The following is a 23,851-nucleotide window of genomic DNA, read 5'->3' as shown; positions in this document are numbered from 1 at the left end:
CCACAATCTTGACAGCGACTTGGGTCCGTTCTATGGAAGGGTGGTCCTCGTTAGCTGGGAACTTTTCTCAAAAGACGTGATAATGAAATTGTGAAGACCTAGAGTCACTTGAGTTAGAATCGCGTTTCATGATGTTTTAGGGGAGTGGAATGGGACTGTGCCTTATGGGCAGAGAGGTTGAGCTTCACATCTCTCTCATTTTCCATTCTCCATGAACCAAGTGCAGCATAAATTTGCTTCAACTCTGTTGTTCCTACGCAAAATGGGTTATCTAGAGCTCGACGCTAGCTACTTCCCAGAGACTTGGCTGATAGAAAAGAAACCCTGACTTCAGGTCGGTTCTTAGTGGGAATGGTCAGATACTTCCGCTTTGAGGCAGACTCAGGAAGACCTAGATCACAAACCCTATGACATTCCTTGTGAGTGCAAGGTTGCGCTTTCTAGACTTCCCTCCCGATGGGCTGCTAAGACGTGTCCCACAAGTGGACAAGTGGAGATGTTACAACTACTTTAGTCTATGTCCCTTTTCATAAAGAAAATGCTATTAGCATCCTCCAGTTCTTTTTCAAAATCCTTTGAAACAAACATAGACATAGTAAGGAGCACATTCATAGAGGCTCTAGCTTCGTGGCATCATTTTTACTAGCTAAAAGTCAAAATTCACATGTTTCCAATATCAGTTGGACCATCTTTGGAAGATGTGGAAAGAATCATAATTGCCAATGCAACTCATGCAACTTTAGACAAGCCATCAAATAAATAGGATAATGACAACATATATTCTTCAGAGAAGCTCATTTTTGAGAAGTTGTATTTGAATGTTTAGATGTAAACACAATATTAGTGAGTTTGGGAATCTCCCAATTCCCATTTTTTGAATACTAAAAATGTGGCACCCAGATAACATGCCCACAAGTTTCTCAAAACCATATGATGTGACCTATCATTGGAAAGAGCTTGAAAAATGGAATCTATTGAGCTATAGAGCGCTCGATTTGGAGTCATATTGTTCAAGTTATGATAAATCCAAATATTTGACCACGTGTCCCAAACATATGGAAAATTCCCATATTCTCCAATATGGTGTTTGTAGATGATGCAATATGTACATTTTAATAAGGAAAAGGACATGTTATCTAGCATTGATTCTATATACACACAACAATAAGACAATAAGAGGTATGTGGTGTCAAAAAGAGGATGGATGAGAACACAAAATATCTAACTTGAAGCATGAGTAGCTTAGCAAGTTTTCAAGTATGGATTAGTTGGGTTGTCATTGGTGTTGCTAATCAACAACATAGGAAGCCATCTATCTCACAAGAAGTCATGTGTTTCAGCCCACTCCCGAGTCTGGGGCTCTCAAAATCTTGTCAAGATGATTTTACTTCGATGAGTTAGAATCTCTATTGAAATGGCCAATACCAACTACACCTATACATCATCTTGCCAACATTTGTGTAAGAATTTCATATAGCTTTACTATCTCTAAGCCTCTATTATGCAAATAGATTTTTCCTTTGAGTTCAAACTTGTCCAATGAGGAAAGTTCAGATTATGATTCCCTATCGAGTTCCAACTGCTAGATCTTCCAACATCACATCAACGTGCTTAGTTAACTAAGAAGATTAATTCAGTAAAAGATCTACTACCACCTTATTCCAAAATAGAATGCATGCTATGCAAGTGCATTGTTGGGCTAAGCATACAATAGTAGAGACATTGGACCGACTTCTATTTCTTGAAATGTTGCAACTTGCTTCGATGACAATCTCTCATCTTATCTCTTAACACTCCACTCCAAATAACCATGCATCCTCCTCTCTATCTCAAGAAAGCAAGAACACAAGTCTAGCTTTGAAGTGTAGTGAACTCACCTATCCTACCTTTCTATGTTGTGGTCCAAAAGCTTAAGGTCTCAAAGATGGTTCCAAGACCTAAACAACACAATCCAATCGTATCACACCTTCACATCCACCACCAAGCACACCCACAAGTTGAGAAGCCAATAGAAGAAAAAGAAAAGCAAGAAGATAATGAAGAGCTATACCTTCCCTCACTCTCTTACTAAACTCACTTCTAACTCATTCTCAATAATGGAGTCAAGATGATACAAGAGAGGAAGATAATAAAAAGCTTAAATAGTTGCAGTGACAAATCTTGCATAACATGGATGCACTAAAAGGGCAAATACAACTAAGACCTCTCACGATTATATAGAACTAGATTAGGGTTGGGATCTTGTCATTTCTCTAGGGTATCATCTTGTCTACATGTTAGGATTTCCACAACTATGAATTAGGGTTGTATCCTCTCTTGAGAATTCTGCCCACCTTGTGGAGTCTAGATCGATCAATCCTTGAAGCATGCTTGCACCTTAATCTAATTAGACCTAACCTATACTATTTTGATTACAAATCCATGTGCACAACCCACACAATAGTTGCAGATGTGACAAATATAATTGCGGGTGATAATATAATGTGTATAAGAGTGATCTCAACTCTCACAAAATAATACAACCATAGTAATGATGTGTCCTTGAAGTACAAAAACAATACAAGTGCCCAAAAATATTACACTAAAGCTTTAAAAAAAACATTATTTGTCACTTTTCCTTATTGTCCCACATTTTCCCTTTGGACTTTTCCTTCTCAAAATATTGTTAATCCCCCTTTGAGAAGAGTGCAAGTCTCATAGCACTCACATCAAAGGAAGACATATAATGCTAGAATAATTAATAAAGAAGTAGTCTAGATGAAGTAATGGTCCTGAGGGAGGAGTAATACATGTTGTTGAAGAACTCCTAATGATGATGATGATATTCCTACATATGGTACTGATGATGATGAGTGGATACCATGGTAGATAGTAGTTGGTATGATGGTTGTTGACATGACATGTGAATGTCTTCATTAAGGAAATTTAGGATCTAAATGTGGATGGATATTTGATGTCTTTATCTCTTGTTAGAGTCTCTCAAATGATCTTGTTGTCTTGATGTTCTCAGAGATTGGAATCTTCAAAGAAAGATACCATTGTTGATGATATTGGCTTCAAACCTTGAGTTTTCATTGTGTGGTTGCATCACTTGGTGTTTCCTACAATCACTTAGTGAAACCTTGAGAGTTCCATGTAGTGGGTTCAAATGCAAAAGATAGAAATAATCAATGATAATTGTTTTGCTTTGTGCCATTGTATGTAAAACAAAAGTTAGATCTCACACCTTGGATATTATTGTCACATAAGATCTAGTGTTATTTCAAAAGTTAGAGGATCTTTGGTTCTTGTCAGTACAACACATTGAGTGTAATAATAAAGAATGTACGATTTTACTAGATTTAGTTACATAATAAACTTAATGTTTTGTTATTTTTGGAATGGAGGAGTCATAAAAATTTAGATTTGACTCTGATTTACCATAAAGCATCCAAGTCACTTGGTTTGGTAGCTAGTCCATAAAGGTGAGTGATCAAATTGCTAATCAAGGGATATCCTACAAAGTGGCTAGGTAGATTAATTTCTCTTTAGTTTGAAACTTATCAAGCAATGGGTGAGATTTCAATTGTGATGGCATGCTAAGATTTCAAGCTAGGATGATAGAGCATAGTGGAGTGGTCTTATAGTAAGTTGGGTCAAATTGAAGTTTATTGATTATACATTGCTTCTCAGCCATTATTATAAGATAGTTACCATTGCAAGCAAGCTCAAGCCGATGAGAAAATCACTTTTGTAGGAATAGACTTGAGGAATTGCAACAATGCTAAAGTTCATAAAAAATGGACTAATCTTGGATTTTGGTCACAGAATCATAAGAAGGAATAATTTGGGATGAATGCAATTACTTTCGCGGGAGGGTCTTAATATGTTTGGCCTAAAATAGGAGGATTTTGCAGTAGAGGTGTTCACTCTCTTCCCAAGTTGGATGCCATTTGGAAGCAACATGAATTGCCTCACCATCGACAAGGCCCAAATCAATCATGTGGCAAATATCTTGGCATAAGTGACAAATATGGCATCAAATTGGAGTAGTAGTTTTACTTTATAAGAATTTTATGTTGTTTCTAAATGAGAAACCATGGTACTTGGCTATTGGTATACTAGCAAAGATTTCACAAGAGCAAGTGGATCAAATTTAGTAGCACTAATTTGATGGAGAGTCTAAGAAACCTCCTCTAAAGTGTTTGGGGATTCAATGAGCTCAACTTGGTCTAACTCTTAGTTGAGTTAGGAGGGATATCAATAGATTTGAGCTTAGGTCGGACAAGAGCGGGCTTTAGATGGCCCACCAATGTTGTTGTGCCGATCGAGGAACAAAGCGTGCGCCACTTGTGGCAGGCTCCGCACCTACATGCTTGGGACGTTGGTGCTTTGGGCTTTCCATCCGACCCATCTTGAAACAAAAACCAAGGAGGTCTAATTTTTTTAGATTGACTAAGCCAATCACTTGGTCAATGAATTCCTTAATATTGTGTCTAATGTGCGAGTCCTAGGATGCAATCACTAGTATGCAACTAGTGTGTGACTACTAGGGTGCAAGTCCTAATGTGCAAGTGCTAGTGCTAGTGTGCGAGTACAAGTGCTAGTGTGAAAATAGTAATATGAAAGTGCTACTATGTGAGTCCTATTGTATGAGTGGTAGTGTGTGAATACTAATGTTTGAGTGGAAGCATGCAATTTCTACTCCTAGTGTATGAGTGCTAGTATGTGGGTTCTAGTGTGCCAATCCTAGTATGTGAGTCCTAACTAGGAGATTCCTTGTGTGTGAGTGCTAGAGTGTGTAAAGAACGGGAAATATAAGTACTTGAATGTAAAGAATGGGAAATATAAGTACTCAAGAAAAATAGGAAAAATACTAGATATATGGCTAGGTATATAAGTTGTATGGGGTTTCATTTTTGGATAATCAATTAATACAACTGCCCATCTCATGTTCATCATCATCTTCTTCATCTTTCATGGCTTCCCCTCCCTTTTGTCTCCTCTTCTTGGCATTCTCTCTCTTTTTTCTATCTTTCTCTCTCTCCTCCTAGTCTTTCTCTCTCCCCTTCTTCTCTTTCTCTCTCTTCTACTCATTCCCTTTCTCTCCTCTCAGCCTCCTGCATTACAGTTAGTATTAGAGCTTGGATCTTTGATCCTCTCTTCTTTCTCTTTCCTCATATCTTGTTATATTTTACAAAAAAAACCCTAGTTTAGATAGGTATAGTAGAGACAAGAGCTGCAAGGAGCAGTGATGGAGTACCAGAGGGGGATAGTAGCTTTCTTGAAGGCCACACAAGCTATGGTAGTACACTTGGACAAATTTGGAGGCAAGGGATAAAAATGGAAAGTTTTTTTCAACCCCCAGTCAATTTTTTGAGGTAAACTTGCCAAAAAGAACTCTTAGGAGTTAGTGAGGGCTTTAGTCATAGTTACTTTTGAGAAGAGGTGTTCTCTTTCTTTCTTGCAAATTTCCTTTTAGATTTTCCGTGGAGTACTAAGCCAAGATCTCTTCATATCTCTTAAATCTTGCTTCTCCCTTGGAAATGGCTATTGCCATGGATTTCTTGACAACTTGAGGAGTTGGAGTACCCAATCAGTGCCACATCATCCAAGAAATAGGTACAAACCATCAAAGTAGGCTACGCTATTTGCAACATGTCATTTTTCTTATTCTCTTATGAAGTTCCCAAAGACAAGGCATCTCTATTCATGATAGGAGTCTCATTCGACTTGATCCAATCCACTAGCTTGACCAAAGAAGGAGCAGATCTGGGGATAGGATTTCGTTCCATGCAAGAAGAGCATCCCCATTTCTCAAATATTCTCCCATTTGCACAGTCAGTGTAACGTGTCCACCTGTTCCCTTTAGGATACGTCTTAGCAGTCCATCGGAAAGGAAGTCTAGAAAGCTCCACCCAGCACTCCCATGGAATGTCACGAGATTTGCGATCTAGGACTTTCCGCGTCTGCCACGTAGCAGAAGTATTATGTCCGTTCCCACTTAGGACCGACCTGAATCAGGGTTTTTCCCAATGGTCATTTCCTAAACGGCAACTAGCGTTGAATTCCAAGTGAACTACTTTACGCAAAAATGCCAGGGCCAAAGCAGATTCACGCTGCACTTGGTTCAAGGAGAATGGGAAACGAGAGGGATGCAAGGCTCGACCTCTCTGCCACCATAAGGCATAGTCCCATTCCGTTCTCCTAAAATAGTGTAAATTGGGATTATTATAACCTAGACTCTAGGCCAACGCCCTTGCTATTCATTTCCTTTGAAAATATCTTCTTGCTGTCCATTATGATTGAGAAAAGTTCTCGACCAACCGGGACCACCCATTCGTAGGACGGACCCATGGCCACATCCACTGCACTTTCCTCAAAATTTTTTAGTTGTCTAATTACCTACCATATTTAGTTGGACATGCATCAATCGGCTTCCTTAATTAGCCCGTTAGGCACCGATTCCTTCACGAAATCATAGCACTTGACATAGAAAAACAATGTCAAACAAATTCCTTTTCAATAGTTTATCATATTTATCTTTGGAATACATTTATAAAGTCCAGCCCATAGGCTTATCCATAATCCGCCCAAAGGATTTCTAGCAATCCACAGGGATTACTAATCCAAGATTCCCCCCATAGACTAGTATGCAGGCCTCGAGATCCAATCGTGAGTCACGTTGGCCTCTTGTACAGGGCCCGGAAGGCGAGGGATTTATGGTGGTCAGAGCCCCCCCTGGCACCCAAGCGTCCTCCTGCTCCAAGTAGAGCTCAACGAAGAGACCTCATGTGGCGGGTTCGGTCCACCTTTCCGACGCGGCTAACAACCCCCTTGGTTAGGGCCAGGCAAACAGTTGGGGGTAACTGAGACTGCCTCTCCCTTCAGGCCTTCAACGTGAAGCATTAGATATATTTTCATCCTTTAATTCCTTGAGCAAACAAAGCAAACAGTGCTCTCTAAACTGTTACAAGAATAATCATTTCCAGTGGTCGTTAATTTGGCCAACTGCTAAGGAGTGAATCATTCTCTCTGAATGCATCCAGCATTCGATCTAGGATCAATTGTGACTCGGCAAGATCCCCAAGGGTTTGTTTGTTAACCCTTATGCCTTTGGGTTAGGGCCATACCCTATTAACCCAACTTAACCAACACCTTAAGTTCTATTAACAGAAAATATGTTGCTCCAAATTATTGGTTGGTCCTTTGCTTCCAAGCAAATATCTAATCCCCTTATCTTGGTCACTTTTCCCAAGAAGGTAGTATATCAAGATGACTATCATCCTCTTGCAAGATAAACTTGTGCAAGAATTTGCCAATTTCATTCCGAGGAATTGGCCATTCTCTTGTGATTAAACCACAAGATCATGCAACTCAGTAACTTGTTGCACAAGTGTCGCATCTAATCCATGGGATTATTTTACCCATTGAACGACATCTTCTAATCACGGAATCATGATTAAATAAGAAATAGAGTTAGGGTGTCTTCATATCCAATCCATTTCTGATTGCACTAGGCCGACATCGTCGGTCCTAGGGTTCCAACTCAATCCAAGTTTCATTTTTATAGTGAGCGATCCTTAGGGTAGAAACCCTAGATCGTTTCTTGCAAGTATGTCCTATTGTCCCTACATTCCGTGAATGTGGGCACGTCTTTAGGGTATGAGAGTTTTAACTTGGCAATAAGTGCGACTAGGTCATGTCCTCAATGTGCTAAACCCTAGTTAGCACTTGGGGTATGTTGCATCGATTTAACCATTCCTAAGTGATTCCTTTGCGGTTTAGGTGTTTAGGATAAAACAATTTACTTGTCTACTCATGAAGATATTGTCTTGATCAAAGAGGGGAAAAACTAGTTGCATTACAATACCATTCTCGTAAGCACACGATTCATTGCCTATGTATGATTAGATTTACAACCCCTAACTTTTCTGGTTAAGATCAAAGCGTATGTTAAGTTACAGTATAATTTCCATTGATCCTTCTAGAACATGCATTCATGATTCATGCCACTAAGCTTTTAGGGTTTTATGTTAAAACGAACCATGCAGCGTTTTCCTAACTTCATTTCTGAATGAAATATTCGTGCATTGAATGAGCATTACACAACCTTTCCTAGCTACTTACGTAGTTGATTGAGATTTATTCCAATTGACTAGAGTTTAACCTACTTCATGCAACCCTAGAATCATTTCCATGCCTTGCAAATTCCTACGGTTGTTAGCAATCTTCTTTAATGAATCATTACTAAGAAAGATTCATCTAATAATGCGACATGCAATTTAATCTTTCCATGCATAGTCGAAGGTGTACTTCAATAATTTCAACTTTGTAATGATAATCATTGTTGTTCTAGATTTGTTACTTTGCAATGCACAGACCACTTGCTAAAAATGCATAAACATCTTTCGTACATTCCATTAAAAAAAATACAATTGACCAATCTTCATTTGTGAGTTATTTCCTTTAAAATAGCCAATGTATTTCAATCGTAAAAGTGCATCTTAATTCCATAAATTATCCATGCATAATTGCAATATTTCGACGTAAACCAAAATTAGGAAAAAAACCTGGACTTGTAGGTTCGGTGAAATATCCACATGAATGTCAGGAGATGATCCTCCTGCGGTTGCGCCTTATGCCTTTTTAGGAGCCATCGTGAATTCGACCTTCTTGCCTTGGCCGTAGCTTATGATCTTGGCCCGTCTCCCTCGTACACAAAATTCCCTTTGTGGTACAGCTTCCTTGACAGAAGCACCGTCTTGCAGAATTGGGCTTTGGAAATGGGGACTTATGAACTTCCCTTCCTTTCGTAGAAGTTTTGGGAATAAAATGGTCTTCACGGAAGGGGCTTAAGAAAAACCACGGGGTAAAATGGCTTTTTGGAGATACAATGGGAAGGAGGGCTTTTAATTCCAGAGGGTAGAGTGGACTTAAAGAAGATTCAATGGGAAAGGGGTTAAAACCCGGCTAATATGGCTTTATGTGAGTCCACGGGAAGGGGCTTGAAAAGAAAACCGAGGGATAAAGTGGACTTAAGGAGATTCAGTGGGAAAAGGGGGGCTTAAAACCAGCTAGTGTGGGAATCCACGGAAAGGATTCACAACCGGGGTAAAAATGGATTTTTTTGGGGGATGCAAGGGGAAAGGCCTTAATTCTCGGGGGAGGCAAGGGGAAGGGCTTAATTCCCAGGGTAAAAACCCCTTGTGTAAGAATGCAATGGGAAAGGGGGCTTAGAGAGCCCCCTTAGAAGCTTCCCAAGAAGCTTCTGGGCGTGATGAAAGACCACGTGGACGAAGAGGAAGGCCAGTCGATTTGGCAGTTGGCAACATCTAGCTTCAGGCAGCAGCTTCGCGAGCCTAGGCGCAACGCAGCTCCTCCACCCACACCAACTATGATACCTCCTTCAGCTCCCTTTGCTCATGACAATTGCAGCATGTACTTCCTCCTCCTCACGACTATCTCCTTTTTGACAGCCTCACGACTCCCTTCCCCTCCACCCCATATGGAGGGGTTTTATATAGGACAAGGGGGGGAGAGCTCCCTCCCATGTGGTGCCCCACATGGCTCTCCTCCCCTCCACCTCTCAAGTTCCCATTTCAGTCCATCCCCTTCCCTCAGCCATGCTTTGACTGGGGGAAGATAATAAAAAAATTTGCAATAAATATAACATTATCCTCTTGACCTCCTCCCAAGAGGAGGTTCACATGTAGATATGCAAGTTTTTAAACCTTGGACTCGTTTGGCCAGTGGAGAGTCATGATACATCATGTACCATCGGTAACTTCAATGCCGGAATTGTCATTTGCTTGAGTCTCACGCGGCTAGTAATATTTTTCAATAGAAATATTACACCAGCTTGATAAAAGAAGGGAGGATTCTTCTTTGCACTCACTCTCAGCTTTTATATAACCTTGTTCAGAAATGACAAATAATTCAGGACCCCAATCTAAGCTTCTACCCTAGCAACAACACTATGTTGTGACTAGGAGATGTGTTCAAGATTATCAGAGCTAAAAGAATGTTTGATTTCAACGTGGTTTGCAAGGATGATTCTCTTTGCAATAGGAAATCATGATTTAGAATATTAGAGATTGTATTCCTCTCCCTACATATTTTGGCAAGGCCAAATTCTTGTTATGATGTCGAACAATAGAAGGGTTTTCTTCCTTTATTCCACCAAAATAAAGAGTGTAGAGTTACACACAGTACAATACATGAAACATAATCTTCCCTTCAAGAGAGATCATGATCTTTGCAAATTTCAATTGAAGGACATCTCAAGACATGAAACTATCTATTTCTGTATTATCTTCAAGAGAGATAATTTCTACTCTTTTTGCAAAAAGTTCAATTAACTAATCTTCCCTTCAAGAGAGATCATGATCTTTGCAAATTTCAACAAGGGTTGCATTTTCAACAAGAAAACCATAGCTAGGATGAAGCATTGTGTAGCGATGTGACATGCAAAAGGCATCTATGCTGCACCTCCTTGTTTAAACATGAAAGGAAAAGATCCCATCCTTCACATATATAAGTTGATAGTTGTCATAGACACTATTGTCAAAGATGAAATAGTCATACACTAGGGTTTCCCTGTAAAAGTGCATGCTTTGATCCAATCCAATCATATTATCCATTTTCCCTCCAAGAGCCCCATCAGATACTTGAGAGTCCTTTCAGCTTCCACATGATCATCTGTACCAACAACAATGTGACTTATGGTGGAACACCATGTCTTGGCAATTGAAGCACCAATGAGTTTTTCTAAACAACGAGTTGCTTCTTTATTTTAGATTCCAAGGCTGATCTACCCAAAACCCATTTAGATGCAAGATCAAATGTCCATTTTAGAGAGGGTTTTTTCAGTAGCATCATTGCATCCATGTGGATGCCATATAGGAACATCTTGACTTCCACAACTTGCATTTTTGTTGATTCCTTCTTGGTTGAATCTTGGTTGAGAGCTTTTCTATTGCAACTAGATGAGGAGTTCACTAATAAGGCTCTAAATTAGCAACTATTGGTGCAAATTTTTCCATCCAATAAAAATGGCAATTGGAATCTTGATGTAACAAATAGTCTTGAAGTTGGAAAGGAAAAGTTAATGACAACAGCCACATGATGTAGAGAAGATTTCAAATAGAGCTGCTTTTCTAACTATCAATTTTGAAAGTGCTCTCCCTTGCCTTTAGAAGCAGGAAAATTGAGATGGAGTAATGAACGAGGTCATCAATGCAGAGAAATTGAAGTGGTGACCTTGCCATCTATGGGGAGGTATAGTTGTGAACACAAATTCTACTTCATCTACAATCATTGTAAGTACAAACTAGACTTGAATTTCCCTCTACATAGTAACTTTCTTCCTCTTCATTCAAGGGAGGTTTCAAATAAGAATTTTGGTGATTTCTTGCCATGCTTTGGAATTAATCTTGGTTTTCCATAACAATCAATCCATAAGCTGAAGCTTCTATGCAACTGCTTTATTCAAGTGACATTAATCTAAGTCATGAATATCATGGTCTTTTATGAAAACTGACAACAATGATGCTAGTTCCATAACCTTGAGTCATTCAAAGACTGATATAGGTAGTCTTTATCTTGAACCTCTATCTTTATTGTACTAATCAGTTGAAAAGAGAATGTATATTGTAGATCTTCTTCATGCCTAAGCTGAAATAGACAACTATATTCATAGGCAAGTAAAGGCAAGACTCTTCTTGTATCAATTGAGGTTGTACTCCTATTTGCAAATCTTCCATCTTTGTGACCACAAGTTTCAAGCTCTTAACCCATTTATTCAACCATCTTATGTATAAATTTGTATTTCCAAGAAAAGCCCAAATATATGATGAACTCAAGGATGTGAAGTTCCTCCTAGACCTATAAACATTCACTTGGATCTACTTATCTCTTGAAGACACATCTCCATCTATCTTGTCTAGTTTTCTTGCCAAACCATTGTGGTGACCATCAACCCTACGCACTGCGACACTGGTGAACCCAATGTGAAGGTCGCTTGTAAGAAAACTCCAATATGGTAGATTCTTTAAGAGATACTCTACAACAGTTGGTGCGGATACTGCAGTAGACCGAACAACAACAAATCCAAATGTTACAACAACAACAACAAAGGAAATGATGAAGAGAAGATTGATTCCACAATTATCAAGGCTCTAGAAGAAGTTGGGCGAGAATTAAAACAATTTAATGGTCAAAATGTCTCTCTTTTCATTTGCTTGTATGTTGAGAAAATGCTCTTCTTTGGTGTATCGCAACATGCATGGAGTCACTATTTTGACAGACTAAGAATGGTCTTCAAGAGAGAATCCATTGTCTTTTTCAACAAGATGTAGATTGGAATGCATTCAGAAAAGCCCTATGCAAAGAATCCTTATTTCAAGACTCTGGCCTTATGATGAAGAAAAGTTTCACTGATTGGGTTGAGAAACCCAACAAAGGTTTAGCTGCAACAGCTCTATACCATGAGTTTGAAAGTAAATTTGGACAACTTGATGCTAAAGATCAACAAATTATGGAAGTTCAGAAGATTGAATTATTCCTTAAGGCTGCAGATCTCGTCCTGCAAGAGAAGCTTGCTGATCGCCTCTAGAGGATGCTACCTCTGAAAAGGGAGTCAAAACTGCATGGACAGATTTTACTGATGCAGTTAACATGATTCCTCAAATTGAGCAGATGTGACTAAGATTGGACTCTACTTCAACTTCAACAACTTCATTGATGGAGCCTGTTCCAACTCCAAAAACCCCTATCTCTTTGACTAATCAACCAACACTTTCTTCTTCTGTTCCTTTTGTTCCACCTCTTAAAAATGATGTCATGGATGAACTCATTAAAAGAATGGGAGATCTTCATCTAAATCTTATAGAAATTAATTCCAAAGTAGAAAAGTTGGGTGTCAAAGTTGAAGAACGAGGACGATCATCAATCCAAAGACCCATGAGAGAAGGCTATAAAAGGTGCTGTATTTGGTGTGACAACCAACAATATGACAAGAGGGAGTGTATTGCCTTCTGTGAGGCCGAAGCACAGAAGCTCGTCTTTTGGAAAGATGAAAAAAATTCATGCAATAGAAACTGGACTTCCACTGGAGCCAAAATTTGGCAATGGTGGAATGAAGAAAATATTAGAAGATTTAGCTGTAAAGAATGCCTACGTAGAAATTGATGTAGCTACCTATGGGTTGCAAAGTGAGCCAACTAAATCTAATTTGAAAGCATTCTAAAGTATGGATGCTGGCATTAGATCAAATGGAACGCGACAAAGCAATAAAAAAATATTTGACTAACCCCAGTCAATGCATTCGAGGAATAACTGGTAGATTCTTTTTCTGCCTTTGCACATTTAGCTGAAGTTAATCATAAAGAAGTCTTGATTGAAGAAAAGAGAAAAAGAGAAGATGAACTTGGTCCTCCCCCTTCTGGCCCATTGAGACAGGTAACTAGAAGAACACCTGAATAACTAAAGCCTGCTGAAAATACAACTCGAGAACAAGAGATGGAATATGCGCAACAAACTAAGAAGGCCGAAGGAAAGAAGAAAGCCAAGCAGCCAAGCTACAAATTACAATCTGACATAGAAACTTCAACCGATCTCAAATGATTCCTAGAAGAATGAATTCTGGGAAGTAAAATTGAGTTTACCTTAGGTGAAATTCTTGGAATTGCCAAATGTGAATTTCATGATGTAATTATTAATGTAATCAAGAGAAAAATACAATCTGTTGGTGATGATGCTGAAGAAATTGTGCATGCTTTTTTGCAAGCTCTTTGAATATTTGTGCAAGATGAAGAGAAGCTAAATGCACAAGGAATTCATCTTGAAGTAGTTAAAGGATTAATTGCAACAATTGAAGCTGAAGATAAAGAAAGCATGGAAGCAAAAATTAAAGAAGTAAAGACTGAAAATGTAATGGTCGACTTGTCCAAACCAATTGGGCATATTTCCTCTCAAAAAGAAGGTCATGTACATCACATGCATGATGAGAAAGAAGCTTGATTCATTCTAAGCAATCACTACTCCCGTACGCATTGGGCAAGAGCAACAATAGAGACAATCGTCAAAATTGGAGAAAAAGAAACACCATGTATTGCACTCTTAGACCATGGTTCTGAGATAAACTTCATGGCTAGAAGTCTCTTATAAAAGCACCAGATGGCCCATAGATGTTGATCCAGGCTGGCAAATGAAAGTTGCAAACAATTCTTCTGGAGAGTTATATGCTGCATGTCCTAATGTGCAGGTAACTATTGGAGACATAAAAGAAAATTTTCACTTCTTTGTCCAATACTCTTGTAGTTACCCTGTCATTCTTGGGAAACCTTACATTTCTGAAGCCTACTTGGAAACAACAGCTCTTGATGATGGTTCTTCCTATGCTCAAATACCAAGCAAGGATAATGAACGAGCTGTCCAATTTCTTACCGTGTGTGTTTATCATCATCAAAACAGAGATCGATTGCGAGATTATCCTGTGCCTCCTAATGCCCAAGAATTCAAGGGTTTTCGGGCTGCACTACTGTAAAAGGAGGCTATGGCAATGCTTTATGTAAAAAGATTGTGCCTCCTCATGCTAGAGAAGTTGTGTCTCAAGCACATGTATGTACATCCAAAAGTATGGGCTGTTATAAGTCTCTTTCAACCATGACTAAAGCTGAAAGAAAATACTTATGTCATGTAAAAAGGGAGATGGAAACTAATGGCATGATGGTTGAAAATGAAGATATTTCATCTTTTTTGGGCTGATTACAATTGACACATTGGTTGAAATATATGCAGCTGTTCATGCAAAAAATCAAACTGAAAATCAGTCCATAGAAGTATGTACATTGGATTTTTATCAAACAATTCAAGAATTTGTTGAACATGAATATATTGGTTTTCTCAACAAGACTGAAGTGCAAGTGGAGACAAAATACAATACGGTGGATAAGAAAGTCAAGCTTGTGGCAGTCCCACTGTCTCTTAAAGTGAAGGGCTGATTGATAGGGTGGCAAATCACTCAAGTCTTCATGACCCTACCAACATTGGTCACAAGTTTACATTGGAAAGTATAAAAGAGCTCAAAATAGGTGATAATTCTTTCCTTTTATCAGCTAAAAAATACTCTTTTATGCAAATGCTAATGAAACATGGTAAATCTTTTGCATTTCAGCCAAGTGAAATAGGTTGTGTGGATCCAAATATTGTGGCTCCTATGGTCATTTTTACGGTTCCACATGTGCCTTGGAACCTCAAGCCTATTCCTCTTCCACGGGAGCATTTGCCCAAATTACTAGAACTTCTAAATGAAAAGATCAGAATGAAGATCTTAGAACCTTCTTCAGCACCTTACTCAAATGGATGGTTTATTATGCCCAATAAAAATGGATCTTTATGATTCATTCAAGATCTACAACCTGTTAATCGAGTCACAATCTGAAATATTGGTTTGGGTCCAATTGTTGACAAGTTTGCTGAAGCTTTTGCAGGTAGAGCAATTTATTCCATGGGTGATCTATATTCAAGATATGACCAATTTCAGCTTTCATTAGAGAGCCGAGACATTACCACAATGAAGACACCTCTTGGATTGGTCTGCATGTGTACTCTACCACAAGGTGCAACAAATTCTATGGCCCATATGATGAACTCCATGCACAAAGTCTTAAGGGACTTTATTCCACAACTTACTCTTCCTTTTCTTGATGATGTACCTATCAAGGGATGTGAAGTCTATGAAAAGAATGAGGAGCTTGACGAGCATGACTACAAGACATTTGTAGCTAACCATATTCATGATTGTGACATGATTTTGACAAGGCTAGAAGAGGTTCATCTTACCCTTTCTGGAGCTAAATCAACTTTTGGAGTTGAAGAAGTCCTAGTGGTCGAACATTTGTGTGACCCTTATGGATGTAAACCTTCACCTATCAAGATAGATGCCATCAGCAAAATGCAAGAAGAATGTACAAATATTTTAGAAGTGAGAAGCTTTCTTCACGCACGTGTATTATATCTCATATGGATACCACATTTTTCTCATGTAGCCAAAAATCTTTATCAATTATTAAGAAAAGGCCAAAGATTCTTTTGGGGTAAAGAGCATACTCTTACTATACGCAAATTAAAAAAGCTATTAATTTTAGCCCCCACTCTCAAAATGGCTGATTATTCAAATGGACAACCCATCATCCTTACTATAGATACAAGCCCCATTGGAATAGGATGGACTATTGGCCAAGAAGATCTTGAAGGTAACAGGTATGAAATTTGTTTTGGAGCAAAGGTTCTCAATGAACGTCAAAGAAGATATGCACAAGTAAAAAGGGAATTGTGACGAGTTGTAACAACATTACAATGTGATCATGAATACTTTATAGGTGCTTCCGTATTGGTAGAAACTGATTGTATTCCACTCTTGGGCATAATTGCCAAGTGCTCTACACCTGACATTGCTATGCTAAGATAGATTGCATATATTAAATCTCTCAAACCCAAATTAAAGCATATTGCAGGAAAGGAAAATCTTGTTGCTGACATGTTGTCACACACAAGATATGACAATGAAGAGGAACTAATGGGAGAAGATGAAGTTGAAGAGTCTATACTTGCTGAAATTCATTCCACGACTACTGAAAATACCTTTTCAGTTGCTGCATATATAGAACCAAAGCTGAAAACAAAAAGTGTAGTTGATCTTCTTAATGATACAACATTAAGTATAGCAAGGACAGAAAAAGTTACTGCTATAAATTAGAAAACAACAGCCAAGACTAAAGATTTTCCTATGGAAGAAGGGTGATCAGCTAGAAGCCAGCATGCTCATTGCATTACTCAAGTTCTAGCTCATTTCCTTGAAAAAGATTATGAAGAAGATTGGCTAGAGCACAATGAAGAAGAAGGAGACTTGGACTGATGAGGAGTTCAAGCATAAAAAGGGGAAAGATTATGGCTTTTTTCTTAAAGATGGGCATCTATGGAATCACACAAAGAAGAAAAAAGGAGCGCCTATCCGCATTTTAGGTAACAAAAGATTGCAACAATAAGTAATGAAGGAATTTCATGAAAGCCTGTGGGCTGGCCATAGAGGCATATGGGGAACCTTTATTAAAGTCAAAGAAAAATACTGGTGGCAGAACATGAATCGAGACATAGAACATTTTGTTGAAACTTGTTATGTGTGTTAGATGTACTCTATGGTTAAGCATCGAGATGGGTTACAATTGACTTATCCCTTGTCTATACAGTATAGATGGGTTATTGATCTTGTAACTATGCCTATAGGGATATTGAATATGCAGTATTGAGTGCTTACAAGAGAGGATCTAACCAATCAAGTTGAAGGTAAAGCCTTAACAACCAAGACCACTCAAGCTGTTTGTCACTTTTTTCTTGAAGAAGTATTTTGCAGATATGGCTTTGTCGGTAAAGTAATTGTAGATAGAGAAGAGTTGGATGCCGATGAGGCATGTAACTTATTTGCTCAATTGGGTATTAAGTTGGCTTTGACATCAGCCTACAATCCTGAAGGCAATGGGAAAAGTGAGAGAGGGCATCAGCCTATTCTCAAAGCTCTAGTAAAGTCTTGTAGAGGAAAGATCAAAGAATGGCCTAAAATGATGCCTTTCACATTATGGGCTGACCGAACTACTCATAGTACTATAATTGGCTATATGCCAGCTGAACTTATGCATGGAAGCAACCAATTATGCCAATTAAAGAATCTATTCTCACATGGAGTCTTCTACCTTGGGAGGAAGGCATCAGTAGAGAAGAGTTGTTGACTTTGCACATATGGCAGCTAGAAAGAAGGTCTGAAGATGTTCAATCAGCTATTCAAAAGCTAAAAACAACAAGATCAAAGAACAAAAGAAGATTTGATAGGAAACATTAACTTCCATCAAGAGCTATCCAAGAAAATGATTGGCCTATATGTGGTAAAGGTTGTTCATGACAATGCCACATATTCATTGACTGAATTGGATGGGACAAGCATGAAGATACCCATAGCCGGAAAAAGAATCAAGCTCTTCAAATGAAGAGAAAGTTCAAGATATGAGTTAGAAGACTTGGATATAATCTAAGAACATAAAGACATAGAAGAAGATGAAGGATTAGAAGATGAAGATGAAAACATGACAAATGAAGATCTTTCTTAATGCTGCAAATCCAATGAAGTGGCACATGCCAGAGGATGTGCAGTTAGGAGGGGTGAATGCCATTAGATTCCTTGCCCATGGTTTAAAAATAAAACTTTAATCATTTACACGTATCACTTAGTCACTTGTATCCTAGACATGCTACATAAAGACTTGCCTACATCAATAAATCTTAAACACCTAAGTCCCCAATTTACGACACGATGTTAGTACACATGATAATTCAAGTGATTTAGCAAGATACCATAGGCTATGTTTTCATGAAGCATATGATATGCTTACGCAACCATGAAATTCAAAGTTCACAAGTGTTTTGATAGGAAGATTCACAAAGAAGTTAAAGTTGATTAAGTTGGATAAGTATAACACATTGTATATAGTGTAACCCTTGCCTATATGACTTAGTTGTGACCATCATGAAGTGCAAGATGAAGCCCATTTTTTCTGCCGAATTTTTTGGGCTATTCAAGGTGCCATGGATAGAGGAGAGAAAGAGGTGTCCAAGCCACCACACATAGGACGAGCTCAAGGCATGCAACCACAATCAACTGAAGAGGACTCCACTTGACATGTAAGTACCACTCTTCCCATGTATTGACGAAAATGGAAGGCCACTCTTGGCTATGGGAAACATGGTAAATCTATTTAAAAAGGAGGGCAACAACCCATTGAAAGGGGGATTTTTTATGCTCATTGAAGAAGAAAGAAGGAAGCTATGAACATTGTTTGTATCTGTGTCTATGGGGAAACAACTCTATCCTATTGAGAGAGCCTCTTGTTCCACTTCTTCATCTAAATTATCAAGGCTTGTGGGCTATTCTTAAAGGCCCAAGCTTTCTCTTTTATGGGCTGAATCTTTGTTTTGCAAAGCACCTCTTGTACAGGAAGGAGAGATCTTTGGGAGATATTAAAATCTAATTTTGGACTATCATATGCAGCCCAACACTTTATTTGGGATGATTCTTGTCTCATTGATGTTCCATTTTCTACTTTTATGGTTTATGAAGAGAACATGCTCTACTTTCACTTGTAATAGCTGCAACTAAACACTCTTGCCTTGAAAGGGCATTGCAAGTACTCTTTGGGAGATTATTGGTGTTACCTTGGATTATCCTTGGCAGCCCAAAACAGGAAATTCATGGGCTGAAGTTTAATTTGTGATCCTCCTCTGTAATCTTGGTAAATCATGGACTGTTCCTGGTTCACATGAGTGACTATAAGTTATACTCTTTGTAAGAAAGTTTCAAGGACATATTTTGGCGCCTCTTATGTGATACTTCTAGCCTCTTCTTCTTAGCCTAAAACATGGTAATTCAGGGATGAATCCTATAATCACAGATTCTACTTCATCTAAAATCATTGCAAGTACAAACTAGACTTGTATTTCCCTCTACAAAGTAACTTGCTTCCTCTTCATTCAAGGGAGGTTTCAAACAAGACTTTTGGTGATTTCTTTCCATGCTTTGGAAATAATCTTGGTTGTCCATAACAATCAATCCATAAGCTAAAGCTTTTATGCAACTAATTTATTCAAGTGACATTAATCTAAGTCATGAATATCATGATCTTTCATGAAAACTGAGAGCAATGATGCTAGTTCCATAACCTTGAGTCATTCGAAGGTTGATATAGGAAGTCCTTATCTTGAACCTCTATCTTTATTGTACTAATCAGTTGAAAAGATAATTTATCTTGTAGATCTTCTTCATGCCTAGATTGAAATAGGCAGCTATATTCATAGGCAAGGAAAGGCAAACTCCTCTTGTATCAATTGAAGTTGTACTCCTGTTTGCAAATCATCCATCTTTGTGACCATAAATTTCAAGCTCTTAAACCATTTATTCAACCATCTTATGTATAAATTTTTCTTTCCAAGAAAATCCAAAATATATGATGAAATCAAGGATGTGAAGTTTCTCTTGGACCTGTAAACCTTCACTTGGATCTACTTATCTCTTGAAGACACATCTCCATGTATCTTGTCTAGTTTTCTTGCCAAACCCTTGTGGTGACCTTCAGCCCTACACGTTAGGACTATGTTTCCTCAAGAAAGGTAGGTTATTATGTTGCTTGTTGTTTCTCCAAGATAGAAAAACACAAGAAATAAACCAATAGCATAGTAGAAGTTAATTGACAAAAGTGCTCCAGTAGTTGGCATCACCATATACTGAAGGATGATATGAGCTGTGCTTTAACACACCATTTGATTCATAGATTTTTCATCCTTCATCTCTTTGACAAAGGCTACTTCCAAGCGAAGGAATTTGACCTAAGAATTTCTATAGTATATCTACTCCATTGAAGGTTTTCGTAGAGAATCATCATTTTGAGTGCCATTTGAAGTAGCCATCTTTTTTAGAGAGGAGCATCCTTATTATCTTTTCCATATTATCCAATGAAGAAATTGTGATATTGAATCCATTGAAAGCTAAAGAGAAGGTTGTCTATACACTACCTAATGATCAATACCTTTTTGAGTGTTAATATTCCTTCACACGCCTCTTAACAAACTGGGGGTTTATTAGCCTTAGATCATGCAATTGTATGACCTAGAGTTGTTTATCACAATGAATGGGATGATTTGTCTTTTGACAGTGTTTGACAATACAACAATAGTTTTGAGGCCGATCTCCATCAGACCAACAAAGGGGCAATAGTGTCTACAAAAACAAATAGGTCATGGCTCACAGTTCCAGCTCCTTTTCCCAATCTTGGCACCCCAAACTAAATGAATTGAATGCTACTCTATGGTGATAAGAAGCTATTAGGGATGATTGGACATAACAGATTAATGGAGACACACAATAAATCAATATTTAAGATGGATCTAATCTTGGTCATCTCAACCACCAATACTCAAGCCAAGGCAACCAATGACAAACTTGCAACCCTTACAATTGCAGTTGCTTGAATGGTTGCAATGCAAAGGATGGATCAACATGATTATGAGAAGCAGCACATGCATTCTCATGGAAGTTATGAGTACCATGACCATTGACATGGGTTCAATGTGTAAAGGCAACAATATGTGCTTACTTATGGTCATTGTGCATATGATGATTGTGCATATTATGAGTAGCAGCATGCATTTGATAAACTACACACATTCTTATGAGTTGCATTATGGTCATGAGCATGGACATCCATTTGGGAAACCTTATGTACATGGGAAACATCATGAAAATGTATATGAGTATGTACGTGGGAAACAACATCACTATCAGCAATGGAGTGATCAATATCATCAGCCACGTATGCATCACTATCAACAATGGAGTGATCAATATCGCCAACCACGTATCTATTACTATGAGTAGAATTAGCATCCTTATGAGCAACATGATGCTTCTCATGGATGATGCCATGATGAGAGCATCTCACCGCAACCTCATGATGAGAAGGAGACCCCTTTGTCTAAGATTCTTGATTTTGAATGCCCAATAGTAGCCAAGAATGGAGGCATCATGGACTTGGAACACCTAAGTGTTGATGAAGTGAATGCAATGGCGATTATATCCTAATCTACTCCAGGCCATGTGGGTCATTGAGGATCTTGCACCACAATCAGTGCTTGAGGATGACACCATGGATCACTTCTATGATATAACAGATGTATTGGATCACAATTATCCTTTTGACCCGAGTGGTAGGGTATATACCCACGCTTATATGGATGACCCTTATGCTCTTGATGCTTACCACATGAATTATCCATTTGATCCTAGGAAAGAAAAGTAATACTCTATCAATCCCACACTTTTAGCGCTTTAATAAGTCCTAAATTTGGTTTTTGAGGAAAATAGATTCTAGGTGGGGATGGAATGTAAAGAAGGGGAAATATAAGTGCTCAAATGTAAACAGGGGAAAATATAAGTACCCAAGGAAAATAGGAAAAATATTGGCTACACTGCCAAGTATATAAGATGTATGGGGTTTCATTTTTGGATGATCAATTAATACAATTACCCTTTCATCTTCCTCTTCTTCTCCTTTATTTTTCTTGGCTTCCCCTCCCTTCTATCTCCTCTTCTTGGCATGCTCTCTCTTTTTCTTGTCTTTCTCTCTCTTCTCCTAGTATTTATCTCTCCCCTTCTTGTAAAATATTACACGACGCAACGAACAGAATCTGAGAAAGAGATAGAGAGTACACAACAGATAAGAAGAGAATCAGTAAATTCTTTAACTCCAAACAACTGATACAAAGATGGCTCTGTCCACCCGTGCGCTTCCACTGTGTGAAGCTTAGATGGCGATCTAGACAGAAGATAGGTGAAGAGCTTAAGGCTAGCTGGAACAACAACTCTGACTGGGTGAAAGATGAGTGAGTGATGGCTACGAAGGGGTTTAGCTTTTATAGCCCGCGAAGGTTGTTAGGTCGGCCTACTGACCGACCTACCATATGAGCCTCTACTAGTCGGACAGGGAATATTCTAGGGAATATTCCCTTTACCATCGGGCCAGGGGTGCTGCCCTCGGACCCCCACCAGGGGGGCCAGCGCCAGGGGCCGCTTCTGCGGCCCCCGGACCCCACAATAGGGGCCCCTTTTAACTCCCTTACACCGCAACTCAATGCAATGCGCCACGAGTTGCTACCAGCTTAACCACTCCGTCTAACCCAAAGATTAGACCCACAATGGTCACCTTTTTGCCATCCGGTCACATAGACCTCATCTGATATACAAGTCAGGACTCCACCAATGTCCGAGCTCACACTTGGCTTCTCCTCATAATGGGAGCCTTACAACTTTGAGCACCATGGATCATTGGTAGCACCTAATGAGGGTGGGGCATTGATCATATCTAACACTTCTTCCTCTCTTTCTCTCTCTTTTGCTCATTGTCTCTCTCCTCTTAGCCTCCTTCACTATAGAGTGTGAGTCCTAGAGTGCAAGTCCTAGTATGTGAGTGCCAGGGTGCAAGTGTGATTATATGAGTGATAGTGTATAAGTGGGATAGTAGTGGTCTCGATGAGAGTGTGACAAGAGAGGTGTTAGTTGGGATCAAAGAAAAAATAAGGCCCAAAAGCAATCAACCAACTCAATATATGGCAATAAGAAACAACCAACCAATCAATGAAAACAATGGCCATGCATTTGATTCTTGCATTGTGAGTTTTATGTTTTTTGAATTTTGGTCATTTCCCTTTCTTCAATGCACATTCAACCAAACACCTATGATAAGTATAATGTATTTTTAATCCACAATAGTATCTCACAATTTATTCAAGTAAGACAACTTTGAGTTTTTGTCAAGGAGAGGATTGGGGAGAGAGAAAGAGGAGAGAGAAGACTGTAGAAGAGAGAGAATAAGGGAAGCAGAAGAGGGAGAAAGAGAGTGATGAGGAGAGAGAAAGACTAGAAATGAAGAGAGAAAGACAAGAAAGATGGTTGGAAGCCATGAAAGGATAGGAGAAGCTCTAGAGAGATGAAGGACAAAGATGTATTATTTTGTAAAAATTGATTTCCAATACAAATGTCCTTTGCCCATTTATATGCCCCTAATTCAGTTTTTAACATTACATCCCCACTCGGATGTTGTTGTCCTCAAAAACAAAAATAGGACTTATTACAAATTGCAAGTGGTGAAAAGGGGTAGGGTACTCTACATGGACTAAAATAAATTGACCTAATCTTCAAGGATTCACAAAATAAGTACAACTAGAGGTGTAAGAATCAAGTAGAAAGCATTGACAACCATTGGAAAATATG

Source organism: Lygodium microphyllum, chromosome 4 (genome assembly GCF_053477565.2).
Source record: "Lygodium microphyllum isolate KBCC chromosome 4, Lygodium_microphyllum_v1.1.10, whole genome shotgun sequence".
NCBI lineage: Eukaryota > Viridiplantae > Streptophyta > Polypodiopsida > Schizaeales > Lygodiaceae > Lygodium > Lygodium microphyllum.
This window is presented reverse-complemented; position numbering follows the sequence as displayed.